Raw genomic sequence first — 21,542 nt, 5'->3', positions numbered from 1 at the left:
AAAAAGAACAAATCTCCGGATCGCGCCAAGGCGTAGTTGGCTAAGCCTCTGTCTGTGGCACTGGCATCCCATATGTATGCCAGTTCATGTGCTGGCTGCTCCTCTTCCGATCCAGCTCTCTGCTATGACCTGGGACAGCAGTGGAGGATGGCCCAAGTCCTTGGGCCCCTGCACCCATGTGGGAGACCAGGATGAAGCTCCTGGCTCCTGGCTCCTGGCTCCTGGCTTTGGATTGGCCCAGCTCCAGCAGTTATAGCCTTTTGGGGAGTGAACCAGCAGATGGAAGACCTTTCTCTCTCTCTCTCTCTCTCTCTCTCTCTCTCTCTCTCTCTCTCTCTCTCTGTAAATCTACCTTTCAGATAAATAAATAAATCTAAAAAAAAAAAAAACAAAAAAAACACAAAAAACAAATCTCCAATCTCCATGTATTTCCTATTTCTCCCAAAGGTATTCACAAGTAAGAACTCATTACATGTACTTTTATCATCCATGCCTTTTCTCATCACAGCATTTCAGAGACAAACAAAAAACAACTCTCCTTTCTACCTAATTGTTCCATATTTACTCTTTCCCCATAAACTTTTAGTGGGACTATAACAATGATACTAATAGCAGCTATCACGTATCAAGTATCTTAGAATGTCCTTAGCTGATCTGTGCAGGAACCTCCAGAACCTCCAGTTGGTACTGCCATCCCTGCACCACAGACAAAGACGGCGCAGTACCAATGAAGCACCCATGACCAGCACAGCGGCTGCTATGCAGCAGGTCCATGAAACACCTTTCCTAAAGGCACCTTAAATAACTGGCCCAAGGCCACACATGTTCAACTTTCTTTAGGTGCTTTCACTGAGACTCCAAGCCAAGGGTCAGACACCGAAGTTCAAGCTCTCTCCCCGATATGCTACATACATCTCAATCCTTGTGATGGGAGGAAAGGAGCAGAAAACTAAAGTTAAGCACCACTTATTTAGGACTTATTGCCAGGCACCTCCACCGGTTTATACATTAACTCATCCACCCTCTAACAACCTCAGATGTTGGACACCACTGTTTACTCCAGTCCTACAGATGAAGAAACTGAGGCAGTGGCACCGAGAGGGAAGAGATTTGGCCCCAGCTACAGACCTGATGCAGGCAAGGCAAAGCTAGGACCTGAGCCCAGGCAGACCAATGCCAGTGCCAACACTCTTAACCACTGACCTTTACCGCCAAGCAAAAACTTCTTTACCTGAAATACATGAACACAGAACTTAATTTTTTCACCAAATTACAAAATTATAAGCTTAGAGTAACTGAGAGAAAGCACGGGTGAGCACCAGACTTCTTTACAGGCACACAGGATATGTCCCTGGTGATGAGATCACCAGGAAGTGGCCCCGTGTAAATCTGGTTAAGCACCCCCAGCCCACCTCTCCACACTCACAGCCACACTGGCCACGCACTACAAGAAACAGGCAACTCAAAGATGTCCCGGCGCCATCTTCTACCCAATGGAACATCCAAGAGGATACAGTACCCTTCCATCACTCCTTCTTCCCAAACACCATTAAAGAAAACAGCACAAAAGGAATGAATGAGTCTAAGCTACTTAAAAGTCACAACAAATGTCCAATGGTAACTGCACATTTAAATAAGAAAAAAATGCAAAATTCTCATAATTTTGTAACTTGTCCAAATTCTTCATTTAAAAAGCACTAGCCCTCTTTGAAAGACTCAGTTCTTAGCCTGGTTTCTGGCCATAAACGTGTCTGGAAGGGTCAGGGAAGTCAAATTTCACCTCAGATGCCGAAGTTCTCAACATGCACATTTAAAACAAAAATCATTACAGCTGCGCCGAAAGTTACTAGGCTTCTCATCCTAATAACGACTAGTATGACAATGTATTTAATTACACAAATAAAAATATTAAGCATGCATTTAATATTTCCATATGAACATGCAATATATACAGAAAATAAATATAAACAATGGGACCAGACCTGGAGGGACTGAGAACTTAACACAATGAAAACAGGAACTCTTGCAGCTCCCTCCATTGACATCGTAAAGTTGCCACATTTTCTGGGCTCTCTTTTGAATTAATGTGGCATCTGTTCCAAGTACAGCATGCTAACATTTTACTAAAAGATATTTTCATTCTACATTTGTATCTGGTTTGCTTTTTATTTGAACTCCTGTTTTATTTCAGTGGTCATTATTTCCTTACACTAAGTTGTCAATTCAGTATTCCTAATCTATCTCCCCTGGGCACAGCTAGGGTGGGGAGGAACCACCAGCCTAAAATCCTCTACCAGCAATAATTACAATATGCTTTGCATATAGATTAAATAAAGAAAATAAACAGCACAGAGATTTTTGTAGGCTTTTTAGTATCAAGTCCTGATAAGTTAACGGCATCTGTTCCTTTCAGAAAAAGAATTCTGCTCTGAGGTGTTGGGAGTAGGGGGAGAAGTAAACAAACACCAAATAAAATCATTCCGTTTACAGAGTGTGGCCTCCATGAAATGATGATTTCAATAATTTCGCCATATCCAACTCTATCTAGTGATAATTGCTTTTTAAGACATCCTCTGAAATGCTGCAGCAACAAGCCAAATACAACCACTTGTACTTAACATGCGTGCTGCATACTCCACAATGTTACGTCATATCAGGCACAGAGAAGACGCTTAGCAAGCTATCCTGCGTTCTATAAACTGCCTAACAACAACAGCAAAAGGCACTGCCATCTCAAAGAGAACAGCAGCTATCAGGGAAGGTAGGCTTTTCCCTCTGGTCCACGCAGGAGAAAACAAATAAGGCTTGTATTTCTGTCCTTTAAGCTCACATCTCTCAAGGCCTTCACTCAATCTTTCAGCTTTTCACAGAAAGAAAGGCTGTTTCTTTAAAATTAAAAAGCTGCAAAAGATCACTCCAACTTAAAAGCCCCACACCTTTCACCAACTGTCCTCCAGCTGTCCCCACAGCTGCCTCGGGCAGGAAGAAGGGCCCATGCAGAGTACTGGCCTCCAAGTGGGTGTGTGCACCCCTGGAAGGGAGCCATAGGAAGAAATTACAATGTACATTTTTCATACACATTCTTTTTTAAATTCCAACTTTTATGTTTGACATCATACAGAAAGTACCAGCTCAGACTACCATATATTTACTTGATGGTCATAATTTTTTTGAAATTTGGGGACAACAGGTCAAGAGGAATCAAACTAGAAATAAAAAGGTAAATTATGCCATTAACCTTCTCAAATTCTTACCTCTGCCTCAGTTTCACCATCCATGACATTAACTGAGCTCTTTGTACACTTATAAGACTATTAAAGAGAAGAATAAAACACTCTCTGGAGCATGGTCTGAGACTCTCAAAATGAAAAGTGCATTTACGAATGTCAACAACGAGAAATACTCTCGGCTTAGCTAAGAAAAACAGTGAGGGCAGGGGCCGGCATTGTGATGCAGCAGGTTAACCATCACTTGGCACACCGCACGTCCCTTCTCAGACGGCCTGTGATCTCTGCCTTCTGATCTAGCTTCCTGCTAATGCTGCTGCGAGGCAGCAGACAAGGCCCAAGCGCTTGAGTCCCTGCCCTTCACTTGGAAGAGGTGGATGGAGTCCCTGACTCCTGGCTTCTGCCTGGCCCAGCCCTGGCATCTGGGGAGTGAACCAGAGGATGGAAGAGCTATCTCACATTCTTGTTCTCTCGCAATCTTTCAAATAAAAAAAAATGAGTAAATAAACATCAAAATGTTAGAATCCAAATCCAAATCCAAATGTTAGATCTAAATCTTAGAATTTTAAGGCAAGGCTTCAGCATCTCACAAAATGTATGTCTAAATACTGCAAGGCTGCGAGGAATGTATTCAAAGATTAAAAATCCTTTAATAACTCTTAAAAAAAATAACTTAACAGCCAGAGACAGAGATCACCTGCTGGTTCACTTCCCAAATGTCACAGCAGCTAAAGCAGGGATCTGGGCACTCAATCCAGGTCTCCATATGGCAGCAGGGATCCAAGTACATGATGTGGGCACTCAGTCATTCTCACTGACATGTTAATCTTAACTGCTAAGTTAAATGCCCACCTTGGCCTTGTTTTTTTTTAACATTTATAATGTAAAATTTTTAATACTAATGTAATAAATACTTTTTGGTTAAAAAACACAAAAGTGAACCATGAGGGCGGGCACTGTGGCACAGCAGGTTAAATCCCCAGCCTACAGTGTCAGCATCCCATACAGGCACTGGTTTGAGTCCCAGCTGCTCCACTTCCAATTCTGCTCCCTGCTAATGCACCTGGGAAAACAGCAGAAGATGGTCCAAGTCCTTGGGCCTTGCACCACGTGGGAGACCTGGAAGAAGCTCCTGGCTCCTGGCTTCGGATCAGTGCAGCTCCGTCCACTGAAGCCAACTGCGGGGTGAACCAGCGGATAGAAGACCTCTTTTTCTCTCTCTGCCTCTCCTTCTCTCTCTGTATAACTCTGACTTTCAAATAAATAAATAAATAAAAGTGAACTATGACAAATATTAGCAGCAAGTTAAAACTCTCAAAGTCAGAATCAAAATATTCTGTAGATTATAGTGTAGATTATAAGATTAGTGTAGATTATAAGAACTTGAATATCTTTTTCTAACATAATGCCAGAAAAACAAATAGCACTCAAAAAAATTTACCTTTCTTTTCAACTGTTTTTAAGATGCCAGGTTATCAGTATAGCATTTGGTAACGGTGGAGTGAGTAGGACGGGTGAGGGCAGAGAGCTCAGTCAACACTGCTCACATGGAGATACAAGCACCACCACGAACTCCTATACAGGGTAGGGGTTCCTTCATGCTGACTGAGGACTACTTCCAGTCTGAGCTTCTGGTAATGAAAATACTATTAAGTGTTGTCTTGGGTTAAAAATTCTCTTCGTAAAGACTGAATATTTCATAACAATCAAGGAAAGAGATCATCAGTATAAAATGGGGGGAAAAAAGGCATCTGAAAACACAACTGCTGTCTCTGTAAGCAGCTACCAGAATAAACTAGTAGAACTGAAGTCTGAAATGATGCCTCCCTAAATTACTTGTATAGGACAGAAAACAATGTTATTTAAAATTGGTATACTTTTTAATTTTTAGAAATAATAATGGTATAAGGTAAAAATAAAAATAATGTACAATGCTTTTTTGCCCCAAAGGTAATAATCAGTCTAGTCTAGTTTATAAACTTAATGTACGTCTTACCCAACTCTCTTCTTCCAACTTCACTCCCACTTCTCATGTGTGCCCCATTTTCAAAGGCAAGCAAGTTTTTTTTTTTTAAGATTTATTTATTTATTTGAAAGTCAGAGCTACACAGAGAAGGAGAGGCAGAGAGGGAGGGAGGGAGGGAGGGAGAGAGAGAGAGAGAGAGAAACACAAAGAGAGAGAGAGGTCTTCCATCCTCTGGTTCACTCCCCAGATGGCTGCAATGGCCAGAGCTGTGCCGATCCGAAGCCAGGAGTCAGGAGCTTCCTCCGGGTCTCCCACGTGGGTGCAAAGGCCCAAGGACTTGGCCATCCTCCACTGCTCTCCCAGGCCACAGCAGAGAGCTGGACTAGAAGTGGAGCAGCTGGGTCTCGAACCGGAGCCCATGTGGGATGTCAGCGCTACAGGCCAGGGTGTTAACCCGTTGCGCCACAGCGGTGGCCCCAAGGCAAGCAAGTTCAAGGGGCGGCACTGTGGCACAGTAGGTTAAGCCTCTGCCTGCGGCACCAGCATCCCATATGGCTGCCAGTTCTAGTCCCGGCTGCTCCTCTTCCAATCCAGCTCTCTCCTATGGCCTGGGAAACAGTAGAAGATGGCCCAAATCCTTGGGCCCCTGCACCCGCGTGGGAGACCAGGAGGAAGCTCCTGACTCCTGGCTTCGGATCGGTGCAGCTCTGGCCATTGCCACCATTTGGGGAGTGAACCAACGGAAGGAAGACCTTTCTCTGTCTGTCTGTCTCTCTCTCTCTCTCATTGTCTGTAACTCTACCTCTCAAATAAATAAATAAAATCTTAAAAAAAAAAAGTAAACTTCAAGAGAGTATTACATAGAATTCCATTTGTTTTTACAATGTGTACATGTGTGCAATATACACAGAAATGCACAGGAAACGTTTACCTGTAGGATAAGGATGGGACAACTTTAATTTTCTACTTTAACAACTTCTTATTTTGCTAGACTTTCATTTTAAGTACCATTACTTAAAAAGGGGGTGGGTGTTGTGGCGCAGCAGGTAAAGCTGCACTGGGAAAGCCCACATCTCTTACGAGTGGAGGGTCTGGTATGGAGTATTGCCTCCATTTCCTATCCAGCTCCCTGCTAATGTGCTCCTTGGGAGGCAACAAGATGATGGCTCAAGCACTTGGATCCCTGCCACCCACATGAGAGACTAGATGGAGTTCCCGGCTCCTGGCTTCAGCAGCCTGGCCCAGCTCTGACTGTTATGGCCATTTGAGGATGGACAATTCTCTTTTTCTGTCATGTTGCCTTTTAAATAAATAAAAATAAACTTTTATATATATATATATATATATATATATATATATATATATATATCTTAAAAGAACACTTACCCAAAATGCTAAAATGTCAACAGTCATGCAAGAATGAGTACTGGAAGTTAACTATTTGTACCTACTACGAAAATGCATAACCTACCACACTATAGTGCCAATTTCTAACCTTTAAGAAATCAGGATTAGACCCCACTCCATATTAGGCACTGTACTTGGCACTGGGCACACAATGATGAACAGGCACCGTCACTTCCATTTCATTCCAATGCTCACTACCTCCAAAATATTCAACATAACTCAACCAGAGTCAACATGGCGCGTCTCAGAATGATACATCACAGCTGTGGCCACTTCAGGAAACTGAAAACTTCCTCAGTAATTCATTCTCTAGGTTTCTATGGGAATCGGATAGTTTAATACAGCGTTATAGACATTTATGAGCAGGAGCTCAGGAACCAAACCTAGGCCTGAATCCAGGTCACATCACTTGCCATCTATGTGATCCCAAAGAAACGGCAGGATAATAGGAAATTCTTGGAATACTGGTGTGATGCTCAAAGTTAAATGAGATCTTATTTGTAAAAGGCTAATCTTTATCCATAATAAACACTCAGTAAACGTTAAACCATTGTTACTACTACTATTGCTGACAAAAGCAGAAAACTCTAAACACAGAAACCGTTCCCAAATTGCCATTTAAAATGTGTATCTATATCCCTTCTCCAGAAATGAGTACTGCATATATGCATACTTGTATATTATCACATAAAAATATTTTTCAACACAAAAGCCCCTCACTGGGAGTGGGAGTTTAGCACTCACCTCCTACATCCGAGTACCTAAGTCCAGGTTACTGCCAATGCAGACCCTGGGACTCAGCAGTGATGGCTTAAGCAAGTGGGTTCCTGCCAAACCCTGGCCCAGTCCTGGCTGTTAGGGGATGGGGGGGAGGGGGGCTTTGGGGGCATGAACTAGCAGATGGGAGCTCTTTCTCTCTCTCTCTCTCAATCTCTATGCTTCTCAAGTAAACAACTTTTTAAAAGCTTATAATCAAAAGTTCTCATTCCCGTAAAAACACACTAGAATGTTTATGATATCTATAATATACACACAAATGCATCACTATATATTGTCAAGAACTACACTATAAACACACATCAAGAAACAATCTGTTGGGGCAGGATGGATCACTAATTTTTTGGTTCATTTTGATTCTAACTCATAGTCAAACTTTTAGAATATTAACATGACATAAATACATTACAATTGAGCCATTTGTTACTGATTAAAGAGTCAATACATACATACAAGTTTAATCTATCCACTACATTCATGAGTATCATCTCATCTAATCTTTTTAATAGCATAGTAAAGCAGACTCTCATTATTCCCATCTCACCACTGGAAAAACTAAACCCAGCAAGGCTGAATTTCCCAAGAGCATGCAGCTAAGTGACAAGACCAGACTTAAAGCGTGGTCTGTGATGCCGTCACAACTGTTTGATTTACATGGGCCTGGGATATTTCATAGAAAAGAGAAAATTGTGCTCAACAATTTAAGTGTGTAGTAAACATACACAGCTGTCCAGCTCCACTCTCCTTACTTCCTCCCCTTTTTTCCAACTCCAGTATTTCAGGAATTAGTAAGTATGGCTAACGGTAAAACATACAGAAGAAGTCAATTCATCTAAACCTGCTATTTTCTGTACTGGCCAATTAATAACGTAAACCACTTTCCCCTTTACTTAGCTCTTTATATTTAATGTCTTTGTTAACTGTTGAAATTTATTTCATTTTAATATAAGGTCTTAAAATACAAATGGATATAAAATAAGTAAGAGTATACAGTGTAGAAGCATAACAGGCCAGATTCCATAAATTTTTGACACCTCTAGAAAGTCTAGTTGATGTCTAAAACACACACTAGCAAATCTGAAATCACAATTATGTGGGGTGAAAAGGTTAGTATTATTACAGTGGATTGGTTTGTTATGTAAACAAGTACTTAAATAAATACTACTAAAGGCAGAGTTTTCTTAAATAAACATGGCAGCCCTCAGTAGTAATATTCCAACAACTCCACACTAGGAAAAAAGCTGGAACAGATTACTGGTCAAGCAGGTAAGAAAGACACGTCCCTGATTCTGTGCACCAACGAAAGCACAGGGACACACATTATGCTTACATTTTTCAATATTCCTAGTCATCCCCTTCTCACCTCAAATAACTAAAAGAGGCCAGCCATGCAAATAAAAATATCCTACAAGTTCAAGAGCCTCAAAGAAATCAGTGTCCTACAAGAGAAAAATAAATTCCAACACTTAAGGTTTTCTTGACCCCAACATTTTAAGTACAACCCAGACCTGAAAGACATTTTCTTGCTGCGGCTGCTCACTGGCCTCCACGACATCCATCCTGTAACACTGTGAAGGCGGGGAGACTAGTGCACGCTTCTAAACACCAGAGTTCTTCCAAGGCTACGAACTCTGTGACACAGGATCATTTCTAAAGGATTTTATTTAACTAATCAACTAGTTTGGATACTCTCTGAGTATAAACATTATGAACAAAGAAATTTTCATTATCTCGTGAACTTTCTCCAGTCAATCAAAGGCTTGTGGGGGCAATGAGTACTGGACAGGCAGAGCTGAGTCCTGGTTCTGCTGTGGCTGGTTGTGTGACTGTGAGCATTTATCACTTCAGGAGGAACAAGGGTATTCTATGTGCAGCAAAACGTTCTAAGGAACTGCTACATCGCTACCATAAGCCAAAAACCTCAAGGTCTCATTAGAACAAATTAGAATGTAAAACAGAGAGGGAAAAATGTGAAGCAAGCTACTTTTTAATGTAACAATAACTACTACTGCTGCTACAACTTACTAAGCCTCTATTATGTGCCAAGCACTATACTAAGCGCTGTCACAGATTTTAACAATCCCTGCAACAATCCTTTGTTGATAAAGCAAAAGTAATAGTAAAATTTAAATTTCTCTAATGAAAAATACAATTAACAAAAGCTCACCTTTTTATCTACCCTTCAGATTACAGAATATTATCAGTATTAAATTTATACTAAAAGAATATTTTCAGTGATGTGTCTTCCAGTTGAGAGATACTGATATTCAAGATGTTAAGAAGTATTATGGAAGAATCACAAAACCATGAACTGGCACAAAAAGCCTCCCATCCAACTTTAACTAATGAATGAGTGGCCCCATTTAAAAAAGGAGGGGCCAGTGCACTAAGAAACTTCTGACACTCACTGGAAACCAATGATGCTATATTTATAAAGAGACCCACTACACCATGCACAACACATGTGTTATTTTACATGTAAGTCTTACAGTAACTGATAAAAAAAAAAAAAAACACACACACAAGAAACTAAGGTAGCCTAAAAACACAAAATCGTTTCTGAAGACTGACTGTAGCATTTCAGCAGCTTCATAATCATGATGTAATTAACCAAACTTTACTTAACAGAAAGTTGGGAGAGGCTTGGGAGGCTGTGTATAAAATGGAGTAGACAAGAGGGAAGGGTTCCCCGTGCTGTTTAAATCAACTACAGGTCCCAGCATGCAATGCTCTAATCTGAAGTTGAGCAAAAATCCCGCGATGCATCCTGGGACTTGTAGTAAGTAAACCACTTCACTCTGGAACAGCAAGTTTCAAGAAAGTCTGACTAGAGAGCACAGTTTGACTAGCTCTTATCAGCGTCTCCTCAAATTCAGATCTGCTTGTTCTGAGCTCTCACATACAGTTTCTCTAGCACAGATTAGAAAAATGCTATCAGTTAGTATTACAGCAACATTTTCACATCAGGAAAAAGCTATCCAGGATGAACTACATTGAATAACGTTTTCAAAGCAAAAAGATCTGATTGGATGAAGAAACACAGTTTTTGAAACTTTTTTTCCAGTTTGGCTGGATTGGTTTCAACCTCTCTATCCTTTCCTCACAAAACGTTTTGTTTCACCAGGTTTCCTTGTAACAGTTATTCAAGATGTATTTTTTCTTGAAGCAAATTCTCACAAGCAAATATTTCCCATACTCTAGTACTGTCTCCTAGGAAATATATTCTTATAGTAACACATACACACACCATCACAAGAAACAAAAGCCAAAAATACTCAAGTTCCTCTCTGTCAAGCCCTTACTCCATATTTATGCTCTCCACTCCCTACTCTTAATTCCCTCCTTACACACCCACAACCACACACACTCACAAATTTCAGGGGAAAAAAAGACACTCGGAAAAAAAATTTCAGTTGCAGGCCCATTTTTCTCATCCACTGGCCTCTCCCAAAGATACAAAAGATTTTTTAAGCTATCAGTACCATGTCCAAACCCAAGCTGGTAAGTCTGAACCGTAATTCCCATACATGCAGTTCCTTCACACACACACACACACACACACACACACACCCCTACTTTCTGCAAGACTCTGGGAGGAGGCTGGGAAAGAACGGAGAGCAATCTGCATCAGGCCTCACGCAGGTGGTGGGTTATTTTCAGGCAACTGCACCTTCACAAACATGCTGTGGAATACAGGCCAAGAAATTCCTAACAAGGAAAGATAAGCTGGCACACAAATTTAACAGAATCCAGCTCAAAATCACCTGCAACACATGCTACTACATTTCACCATAAAAGTGACAAGCTACTAGAGGTCCTGAAGCTCCATCAATACAACACACTGTCCATAAGGCCTGAGATAGCAGTTGCCATGGTTACTATCACCCACTTTTATCAGGAAATTATTGTCATTACCCCCAAAGTTTTGGGTACTTCTTTAACATTAAAACAAAAAAAGAAACAAAAAGCAGTTTAGGGTGCTTACTTGTTAATTGAATGAAAGCACCAACTACTGCTTGATTTGAAAGTATGCCGCTTTAGAGATGCACATGGTTAACAATACTTGGATCTGCAGCAGAAAAAAAATCAATTCCTTTCTGCTGCTCCTTCTCCTCAAGTACTGACAGTTTGTATTCTCAATGCAGCCAAAACAATAAAACAAAACCCATCTTTTTGGCTTCTGTGTTTAAGTTATGTTTTTCCCCTAGGCCCAAAAACCCAGTCAAAATAAAGCCTAGATCATCAACCCATTAGGTCCCATCCCCTTTCTGTCTTCATATCACTGGTTCACTTTCTTGTCTACTTTAAAAAAGCAGAAAACATTTCTGTAGCTGATTCCAAAATACAGCAAAGAATAGTTTCCTTCAACAGAGACCTGTTCACTAATTCTTCCTTTATTTCAAAAAACACTAATTAAATTATGGGGCTGGGAGGACCTACAGAGTATTGGAAGGAGGGGTATTCAAACCATCACACAAGAATCTGGTATAAGAAAGTTGTTCTAGAAAAACTCATAGGATAACTAAGTTCACAAACAGTGTCTACATGGGAAAAGTTCACCAACCATCAGTTGAAGACTGAAGTGACAGACAAGTCACAGAAAAGTTCATTCTCAAAGGTCTACTTCAACATTCTCACAAAAGGTAAGTACTCAAATATTTAATACACAAAGAAGAACTATATGCCAGCCCACGAGAGTATACGGACACACATACACATAATCATATAAACAAGAAAATGTATGCTACGAAATAATTATCTACAATAAATTCAATACAATGCTAACAGATTACCTCTTCAAAAAAAAATCTCAAAGCAGCAAAAAATATGCAGCTGATAAAGTTAATGTGATCAAAACGCACTGCTATGCTCCCAAAGAATACTCGGGCCTACAAAATGCCCACGTACAAAAGTTCTTGAGGGTTCAACATAAATCATGAATACTTCCCAGCACAAAATCATAAGAAAATCCAAACATGTTTCAAGAAATCAGTTCTGAATTTGGATATAAAGGAATTCTGTCAAAGGTTGGAGACCAGAAACTTTAATCCGGTCCATTCTCCTTTTGAATAGCAATTAAATACAAAAGCCTTCAAGAATAAAACAGTAAGGATGCAAAACTCAGAAGCACATTAATATAATCTTAACTTCAGGATTTCTTCACAAAAAGCTTTAATGTTCACTGACTGTGGGATAAAAAGTTAGCATCACTCGGAGAGGTTTCATTTTTCTCTAAATAGTTAAAATGTTTTCCTCACCCTACACAGAAGTCAACTTTCTATACTTACTGTCTACTTAGGGCTATTTCATAAAAAAAAAAAAAATCGCACCCACAATTTAAAATACACCTTCTGAGATGCTCATAGACACAAGGATTCCCAATTATCTGGTTTTTTTTTTTAATATTCTACTCCAAATTTGTAAGTAGAGCCTATCCAGAAAGCCACAACTCAAGGCTTTAAACTTTTGAGTTATTTTTACATAAAAAGATTTACACAAAAACACTCCTCTAGATTTGAGTAGTCATTTCCTTGTGAACCTTTCTAAAATAGAAAAAAAAAAAAAACAATATGCATATGCACCTAATGCTAACGCATACAGATATAGTCTTTTTCATCAGGAAACAAGTTTGACAGAAGCTTTAGTCAGTAAGAATATCTCAGAAAGTTAGCAGAGTCAACCAAAACTTTAACCGTGACATCTGGTACTCTGTGTGTTAATAAGAGTCTATAAAGAGTACCGGAACTGAAATATTCACTAAAGTCAACCACTATCACATCTATGGAGAAAGAGAGAAAAACTTTAACAGGGCACAAGACATGAATTTCACAGGATCTTCAAATGAGAAATGAACTTTGGCTTTTTTTTTTTAATTATGGGAAACTGCCTAGGCAGCATTTTTTAAACAAAGCTTCAAACTGTAACAAAGAGATTTTTAGTAACCACAGCAGCATTTAAAAAACAAAAACTGATAAAGTGGCCAGGGTGCACCTTTAAGGCATTAATTTCCCAACTGATAAGGAGAAAGTTAACATTTTAAGACAAAAGCTTCTGTCCATGTATTAATTAGTTATCTATCTCAACAACTTCTTATCTGCATGGCTCCTGACAGTTTACGGAGTCCTTTCACTAGTACTATCCCCTTTGATCCTCCTGGGAGAAAAGTACAGTAGCATGACTACAAAACAGGCCTCAAAGCAAGTTCATCACATTTCCTACCTGTTTCAAAGTTTTTAAAACTTTGACATCAAACTTTACAAGCAACTGCAATAGCATGTTCCTTCCAGTGATGATCAATTTACCCAACACCAGCAGTTTCAAAAGACTGTATGTTGTAAAGGCTTTGTAACTGTTCAAGTACTGCGTGCAGTTACTGTCCAATGCTATGTTAATAATGGGCATATCAGCAGTGATCTATACTCACGCATACAACTCTACTTACAGTACAAGAATCTCTTAGAAGGCCAACTTAAGCTCATCAACCATCCGTAGAACTTATCTATGTTAGAATTATGCTCATGGATTCAAAAGGGGAAAAAAAAAAACACAAAAAGTCTTAACAATATTCCCCTTTCCAAATCCTCAACTACTCTATATCCTATCTGCAGTAAAATTACAGAGAACATCACACAGCTTAAAACTCAAATCATACCAGGACAGCAAGCACACATAAAACATACTTTAAAAATATGTTCAACAACCCCCTCATCAATGCAAGATTAACTCTCCTTTAAAACAGAATAAGTCTAACAGAGATCTGACAGCGCTCAGAATAATTCTAACAGAGGCCCTCAGCCTTAAGCTATCCACAGTAACAAATCTACTTTGTATAATATTGTAAACAGGTAAAAAATTAGCCAAAAGATTTCCATTTCAAATAGCAAATTGATTTAATAATAGAATTTTTAAATGGACTTACTCAAAATCTTTCTGGAACTTTAAGGTGTTAATCCTGTTGCTTAGATGAAGCTAAGGAGAGCTGCAATAAGTGGCAAGACCCTCAAAATTTGAAAATTTTCCTTTCTCTTGCTGTAGCACCTCCTGCTGGATGGCATTTAGAGATCTTCATGTAAGCAGAAGAAGAGTATTTCTGAGGTAGGTCCTTCCAGATGACTGAATAGGAAAAAAGATGGACCCTTCAAAGCCAAAAGAAACAGGGCCCCGTCCATCATTTATACCTCTTAAAAATAAAACTGGGCAAAAGTAGGTGTCTTTTTAATCTAATACTATTCCAGTTCCACAAAGACTTGCCTGAATCCAAAGCACAACATGCTTAAATTATGCTTGCAAAAATTACCTAAAAACTAACTTTCAAAGCCTTCAAAAGCACTCAAGCAAAAGCCTTTATTATGAGCAGCCAAGCAATGCAAGTCGGAACGCAAACAGGACTATGCACCAAAATCAAAAGTCTCGTGTGAAGAAGAGCACCTGGCCTATCCGTACCACGTTAGCCAGATGTTTATATTTTGAGTATTTCCTGCACTACCGTGCCCCATATTGAAGGCTAATTGTACATCTACAGAAGTCTTTAAGTACAGGATTTTTTTTAACAAACATGAGGATAACTTCAAGCAAAAAAAAAAAAAAATTGTCCTCTTTTGCCATCAAAAGATATGTCCTGAGATTTTAAAATGCATCCTAAAGACATTTTAAATGACCCCTACCAAGCCCACAACAGAGATCCCACATACCAGTGAAGACAGAAGAGAAGAAACTTACCCCAATTAAAATAATAGTATTTCCAATAAAAATGTGTTAAGTTTCCTACAATGCTGCAAACCATGTAAATGGTGAAACTTTAAAAGGGGCGGGGAGAGGGCCAGTCTTTAAAAACCAAAAGCTGAACTGACCTATTTACTTCCACTGCCCAAAACGTGAGTGAAGGCCACATGTAAACAAATGACATAAACACTGAAAAGTGTGCTCACATGTCTCAGCCCGGACTGCAGTCCCCTCACCAGGCCCCCAGCGACACTGCGGGTGCCGCCGAGTACCCCCTTGAAGGAGACACGCCAGCTCCCCACCCCAAAGAAAACCTGTAAGGTGCGCCTAGGAGAAGGCTTTCTTCCTAGAGTGCACAAGTGCTTTAAACAAAACAAAACAAAAAACCAGAACCCAAAAAAAAAAAAAAAAAACTTTCATCAGCCCAAATTAATCTGATTCTAATATCCAGCCATCAATTATTAATCCACAAATGTTCTTCCCTCTCTAACTTCCCCAACTCCAGCACCGATATTCCCGACAAGGACTGTTCAGGAAAATGCACGCCTCGCCCCCCAGCTCTGGGGCCAACCTCCGAATCCCGCAGCAGCACAGCCACAAAGTTCACTGTCAAGGCCAGCGCCGAGGCCCACACACACCCGGACCTGCACTGCACATCCCAAATCCTGGAGACCCGCGCCTCGCCCCCACCCCCACCCCACCCCAGAGCCGTCATCTCCACCACAGCACAGGGTGGACGTGCAGAGAGAGCCTCCACTTCAAGACCCAAACAAAGAATATTTCAACACAGGACCGGAATATGATGACACCGGCTCCGCCAAGGAAAACAAAACCTGCCCACCATCAGCAGCCGTGCCCTCGTCTCCACAACTCAACTACTTGGGAGCCGCTCTCGGCACATCTGCACCCCACAACCGGCGTGCGGCCTCCTCCGGGGGTGCCAGCCGCAGACAAAGTTGAAAGCGAGCAGAGCTGCTCCCTCTCCCCCGCTGCCCAGTCTCGGTCCCGACCCCTCCCCTGCCAGGGCCACCTTGCTGCTACCCACCATCGCGAGCGTGGTCAAGGGGGAGGAAAAAAAAAAAAAAAAAAAAGAAATCCTAACAGCGCCGCTCGGCAGAATAAAGAGACCAAAGAGAGAGGATGACGAGAAGTGTTGGGACCTGCGTGCACGCCGGGGCTGGACCAAACGGAAAGAGTCCCACTCCGCGCGCCCCTCCCCCCGGCGGGGGCGCGGGCGGGGGAGGGGCGGCCGCGGCCCCTCTCGGAGCGGCCTGGGCGCCCCCCGGCCCGCGCGGGGTCCCGGGGGCGCCCCGCGGCCGCCGGCGGCGGGGGCGACGCGGGAGGGCCGGCCCCGGGGTGAGGGGTGCAGACACACTCTCCGGAATAACAAGTTGCAGAAGAAGAAGAATAAGCAGAATTTCCCCAACGCGGCTCGGGCCACCAAGACAAATGCACCAACACACACTCACTCTCACACACACACACACACACACACACTCACACTCGGCCCGGCAGCGTCAGCAGCCGCAGCTTTTTTTTTTTTTTTAAACCAGATCCCTCAGTCACCAAACAAGATGGTTTTCCCCCCCTCAGAAAAAAAAATTTTTTTTAATTAAATAAATGACCATAATAAAAACTTCCCCCCGACAGCATCCCGGGGTGGGGGGGGGTGGGGGGGAGGAGCCCCGGCGCCCATCCCCGGGCCCGGGGAGAGCCGGAGGGGGCGGCCGAGGCGCCGAGCCCCCCGCCCCCGCCCCCGCCCGCGGCCCCCCCGGCCCGGCCCCCCGCCGGGACAATGTGCCGCCCCCTCCCCTCCACCCGCGGCGCGCCGCCTCTGTCACCCGCTCCGGCCCTGCACTCAGCGCCCAGGCTCGCGAGGCTGCTCATAAACTTACTTCCAATTTATCCTGGGGAGGGGTGGAGGGCAGGGGAGAGGAAGGAGGGGGGGGAGACACGGTTTTCCCATTGTCTTTTTTTCAGGGGGGGAGGCATCGGAAGGGCACGCAGGGGGGCGCCCCGAAGGGGAAGTTACGGCTCAAATCTCAAGTTGACTGAGGGGTCCTGACGAGAACGCCCCCCCTTCCCTCCTCCCTCCCACACACCCCTCCCCTCCCCCTACCTCCCCCCACAACAAACTCCGAGCAGGCAGCCCCTGTTCCTCCCAGAGACAAACACCAGAGACAAGACAGAGGGAGAGAGGCGAGGGGGAAGGGGGAGGGGAGACAGAGCTACTCCAGAAAAAAAGAGAGAGGAGAGTGAGGCGAAGAGAATGGAAAAGCTGGGATACTGCACCCTCCTGCTGCTGGCTGGCTGTCCCCCCTGGCAGCTGGAGGCAGGAACTCTGAGCAGGAGAAGCAGGAGGAGGAGGAGGAGGGAACTCTTCTTCATGGGGAGGGAGGGAAGAAGCTGGAGCTGCTGCTGCTGCTTCTGCTGCTGCTCTGGGCCTCTAGCACTTTTTAGATATTAGTGTGTTAAGATGGTAGGTTGTTCCCTCTCCCTCCTCCTCCTCCTCTCCTCTCTCTCTCTCCTCTCTCTCTCACTCTCTCTCTCTCTCTCTCTGGGCTGTTTCTTTCCTCCTCTTCCCCAGGCAAGGGGGGGTGGGGAGGAGGGGGGTGGGGGGAGGAACTGGATCCTCCTCCTCCTCCAGGAGAGACACACACAGGGCCCAGGCCGGAATAGGAGGGGGGGGATCAGAGCAGCAGGCGAGAAACTGTGGGAGACAAACAAGCCCAACTCTTCATCCTCCTCCTCCTCCTCTCAGCAGCAGCAGCGAGCACCACCAGCCCATTCACCACCCGGCCCCGGGCCGCAGCACCTCCGCCGCCTCAGCCCGGGGATCCCTCCGCCCAGGCCCAGACACACTCGCCCGCGCGGGAGCCCGCCGCGCGGCCCCGCCGGCCCGCCGCCGCCGCCGCCGTGCGCGCCCCCGCCGCTCCCGAGAGCCGGGCGAGAGGGACTGGGGCTGGGGAAGCGGGGACGCGGGGCGGGCGGGGGTGGGGGGGGGGAGAGGGGCTCGGCGGGGAGGGAGGGGGCCGCCGGGCGGAGTTGTACGGCGGCCGGCCCGGGCCCCCCGCGCCGCCGCCCGCGGCTCGCGGGACGCGCGGGCCCCCCCCCCCGGGGTGGGGGGCGGCGGGGCGGCGGCGGCGGGGGCCCGCGGCGGCGCTCGGGCGGGCGGACTACTTGACGTGTCGGTGCGGCGAATTTATTTCACTTTGCCTAAGGAACGGGGTGTGCTGCGGCCCCCATTGCCTAGGGAAAAAACCCGGATGTAAAGTGAGTGAAACTAAACTAGAGTGAAGTAGGGCAGCGGCAGCCAAACTCCAGTGCAGCGGCGGCGGCCGTGATGGGGCCGAGCTCGGAGCGGCGGCGGCGGCGGCCGCCAAACTCCGGGGCCGCCGCCGCCACCCTGGGCCCGCGCCGCGCTGCAGCTCGGCTCCCGGGCCGCCGAGGCGAGGCCGGAGCCCGCTGCGGACCCCCGCCCCCCAACTCCGCGGCCCGGGCCCAACTCCCCCTCCCGCCGGCGGGCGCCGCAGAGGGGGCTCCGGAGCGGCCCCAACTCCCTCCGGTGCCACCGCACTTGCAGGGGCCGCGGGGGACGCGCCGCAATGGGGGCGCGAGGTCCAGGCAACAGGAGGAAGATGCGCCCGCGAGGCGAAGGCGCCGCGCCGCCCCGGCCGCCGCTCGCCGCTGCCTGCCCTCGCCACCCCGCCCCCTGCCCAAATAACTCCCCCTGCGCCGCGCTCGCGGCCGGGGAGGGCCGGGGCCGGGGGCCCGCTCACCTTTATTTATTGCCGCCTGCTCCCCCCTCTCCATGTTGTTTTATTCCTAAGTTCTTTTGTTCTGAGGGGGATGATGGCATTTACTTTTCTGCTTTGTGTAGCAGGGCAGTCGCTGCGAATCGGCCACGTATAATCCGGCGGGTTGTCATATTTTATTAGTGAAAGTATTTTATGCCTATTCTACCTCCAAGGACTGTAACATGGAGAACTGCAGGAAGGGAAAACACACACACACACACACACACACACACACACACACGCCAGAAGAATTCTTGTTTTGAGAGGCTTCTTGGCGGGCGGGGGGCGAGGGCCTGGGGGGGGGGATGTTTATTTAGATTTTCAAATCGATAGTTTTCAACTTAAAGCTTGACGTTTTTGTAGGAGGACATCACTGGGTTCTAACATAACCCACGGTAAGGGGGAAAGAAAAGTCAAAATTCTAGATTTAAAAAAAAAAATCCCTACTGGACAGTGATATTATCTGTTCTGTGCAGCACGCCGGACTTAACAGTGTTGGCCTTCGAATGTTAAATAACAATAAACCCCGACCCCGGCTGAATACAAATGGGGGGTGGGGGTGGTTTTGTTTTTAAGGCTCAGCACTTTTGTAGCCTCTGCCACTACGCATTTTCCAGGCATTGATTAGCCATGCAACTCCCATAGGCATGAAGTCCAGTTTTCGCAGATAAAGAGCAACAGTGGGGAGATGATTTGCCCAAAGTCAAAGTGAGTCATTGGCAGAACCAGAAATAGCTGCGGACTTTTTTATTTTCTTCTAGTCACAGCTTTTCCATTAAATAGTATCTCCCCCAGGAAATACCGTTTTTAAAAATCAAGAGCCACCCTTTAGCATGTTGTTTTCAGCAGAGGTGCTTTGAGATCATCGGATATGAAGGTATTTTCTTACTTACGTGACCTGCAAAATTAAGTTCAGCTTCCCAAGAAAAAGCCATTTAAAAAAAAAAACAAAATCCCAATTTCTTCAAAAATGAAGTAGGGACTTTATTTTACATGTGTAGGCCAGTTAGTCTTCTGAGCTTTATGTTTAAAAAAAAAAATCACAACAGAGAAAGTGTGTAAGAGTTTGAGAGTGAAAATGAAAATCCCTATAAAAGACCCAAGAAGCCTGGGTGAACTCATGATGGCGTGGAACTACACCCCTCAGACAGGCTGGGTGAAGAAGGGAGTGTGGTTTGGGTCCAGGAGCCCCAGCTGCACCACCTGGAGAGGACTGAGGTCGGCCAGAGAGGGGAGCCCGTCAGGGTGGGCGGCTCCTCTCGGGCCCCGGGACCCACTGGTGTCATTTCACATCATCCCAGGCTGATGAAAATTTTCTTCCTCTGAAAAATGTCAACATTGACTCCAGGGAAGATGGCTTCAGAGTTCCTTCTGGAGAGAGGAGTCCATTTGTTTTGTTTTGTTTTCAGAATTTCATCGGGAAAAACAACTCCAGCAGTTCAGACTGTGCCTGAACCTGCGAATGGTAGCGATCAGGTCGGCACACTTTCTGAGGGAGCCGAGCGCGAATGGAGAACGTTGCTTAGACTCAGCCTCCGTCACCACTTCTCCGATCTCTGCTGTTTGGAAGGAAGCCTCCATATCATAACGCAGAGAGAGACAGATGAGCCTGGCCGTGTTCTAATAAAAATCTGTATTTGTGGGCCTTCACATGGGGATTTCATGTACTTTTCATGTGTCATTAAATACTGTTCTTTTGATTATTTTTTTAACCATAAAAAATGTTGAAAACATTTTTTGCTGTGGGCCTCAAAAAAAAAAAAAAAAAAAAAAAACAGGCCATGGGCAGGATTGGGCCCAGGGGCTGTCATTTACCAGTCCACGCCCGAAAGGAGCCACTGAACTTGTACCAGAGGTTGTGTGGTTATTAAGATGTTTGTAGAACAATTAAAAATCAATATGAGGCAAAGGCAGAGTCCAGATATTTACACTTCAATGAAATGTTTTAACCGACTAATTGTCTAACACTCCTGTAACTACCAAGCCTTATGAGAAAGAATCCTCTAAATAGTGACCCCTGGGTAGGCCAGCTTTCTATTTACATATTCCTCCTCACTCCGGATTCTGATCCCAAGAAGTGTTGCTCCTTTTCAGCTAGGGCACTTTGGGCAAGTTACTCAAGCCCTCGGGTCCCTAAGTTGTAAATGCCCCTATTAATATGCACAGGGTCAGGTTGTTGAGAAGACCCAATGGAGTCATTCACGTGAGGTGCACCGCACCTGGCTCCCGGGACTGTATCACACATCATCCTGGTGCCCTCGAAGTCAGCCTCTGAGTTGGCTCTGAAGAAGGAGGACGGGTGGTGTCCCAAGGCCTTGAATAGTGTTACACGTGCCAAGTGCATTTCGGGGAGTCTCCAGTTGATTGGAGGCTGTGGGGTTGGTTTTGTGGGAAATTTTGGAGGGTAAGTTCTGAGTAACTCTGTAGGCCTGAGACAGGCACTTGGTAGGCACACACTGGCTGTGTGGCTGTAGACAAATCATTGAGTTTCTCATACATAAAATACTCTTGTCAAGGGCTAAATGGCATGAGTGCTAAAGGGAAAAAGTGGGTAACAAGTAGAAAAGTTTGTGAAAATCCCAAAAATAAACTGAAAATTCAAAGATCACCATCAAAACTCCTTTGAGGCAAATCATGCAAATTTTA

At 44.6% G+C, this 21,542-nt stretch overlaps 1 protein-coding gene and 1 long non-coding RNA gene across 31 annotated transcripts in view; one reads left to right on the top strand and one right to left on the bottom strand.

Annotated features, from left to right (window-relative positions):
- PHF21A (PHD finger protein 21A) overlaps positions 1-17,940 on the bottom strand; it is a 219,553-nt gene extending 201,613 nt beyond the window's left edge. For 5 of the 30 annotated variants that reach the window (XM_070071217.1, XM_070071174.1, XM_070071243.1 and 2 more), the window contains exon 1: positions 17,392-17,939. The gene's annotated coding sequence lies outside the window, so the exon portion shown is untranslated. The other 25 variants (XM_070071176.1, XM_070071247.1, XM_070071253.1 and 22 more) reach the window with 20 other exon arrangements.
- Positions 17,941-18,223: 283 nt separating this feature from the next.
- LOC138849032 (uncharacterized) lies at positions 18,224-20,629 on the top strand. Its single transcript, XR_011387364.1, has 2 exons — positions 18,224-18,372; positions 20,306-20,629. It is a non-coding gene; the product is annotated as an uncharacterized lncRNA (long non-coding RNA).
- The last annotated feature ends 913 nt before the right edge of the window (positions 20,630-21,542 follow it).

This window comes from Oryctolagus cuniculus, chromosome 1 (genome assembly GCF_964237555.1).
Source record: "Oryctolagus cuniculus chromosome 1, mOryCun1.1, whole genome shotgun sequence".
In the NCBI taxonomy this organism is placed as follows: domain Eukaryota; kingdom Metazoa; phylum Chordata; class Mammalia; order Lagomorpha; family Leporidae; genus Oryctolagus; species Oryctolagus cuniculus.
Note: the sequence above shows the minus strand (reverse complement) of the source record. Positions and strands in the feature narration are given on the sequence as shown.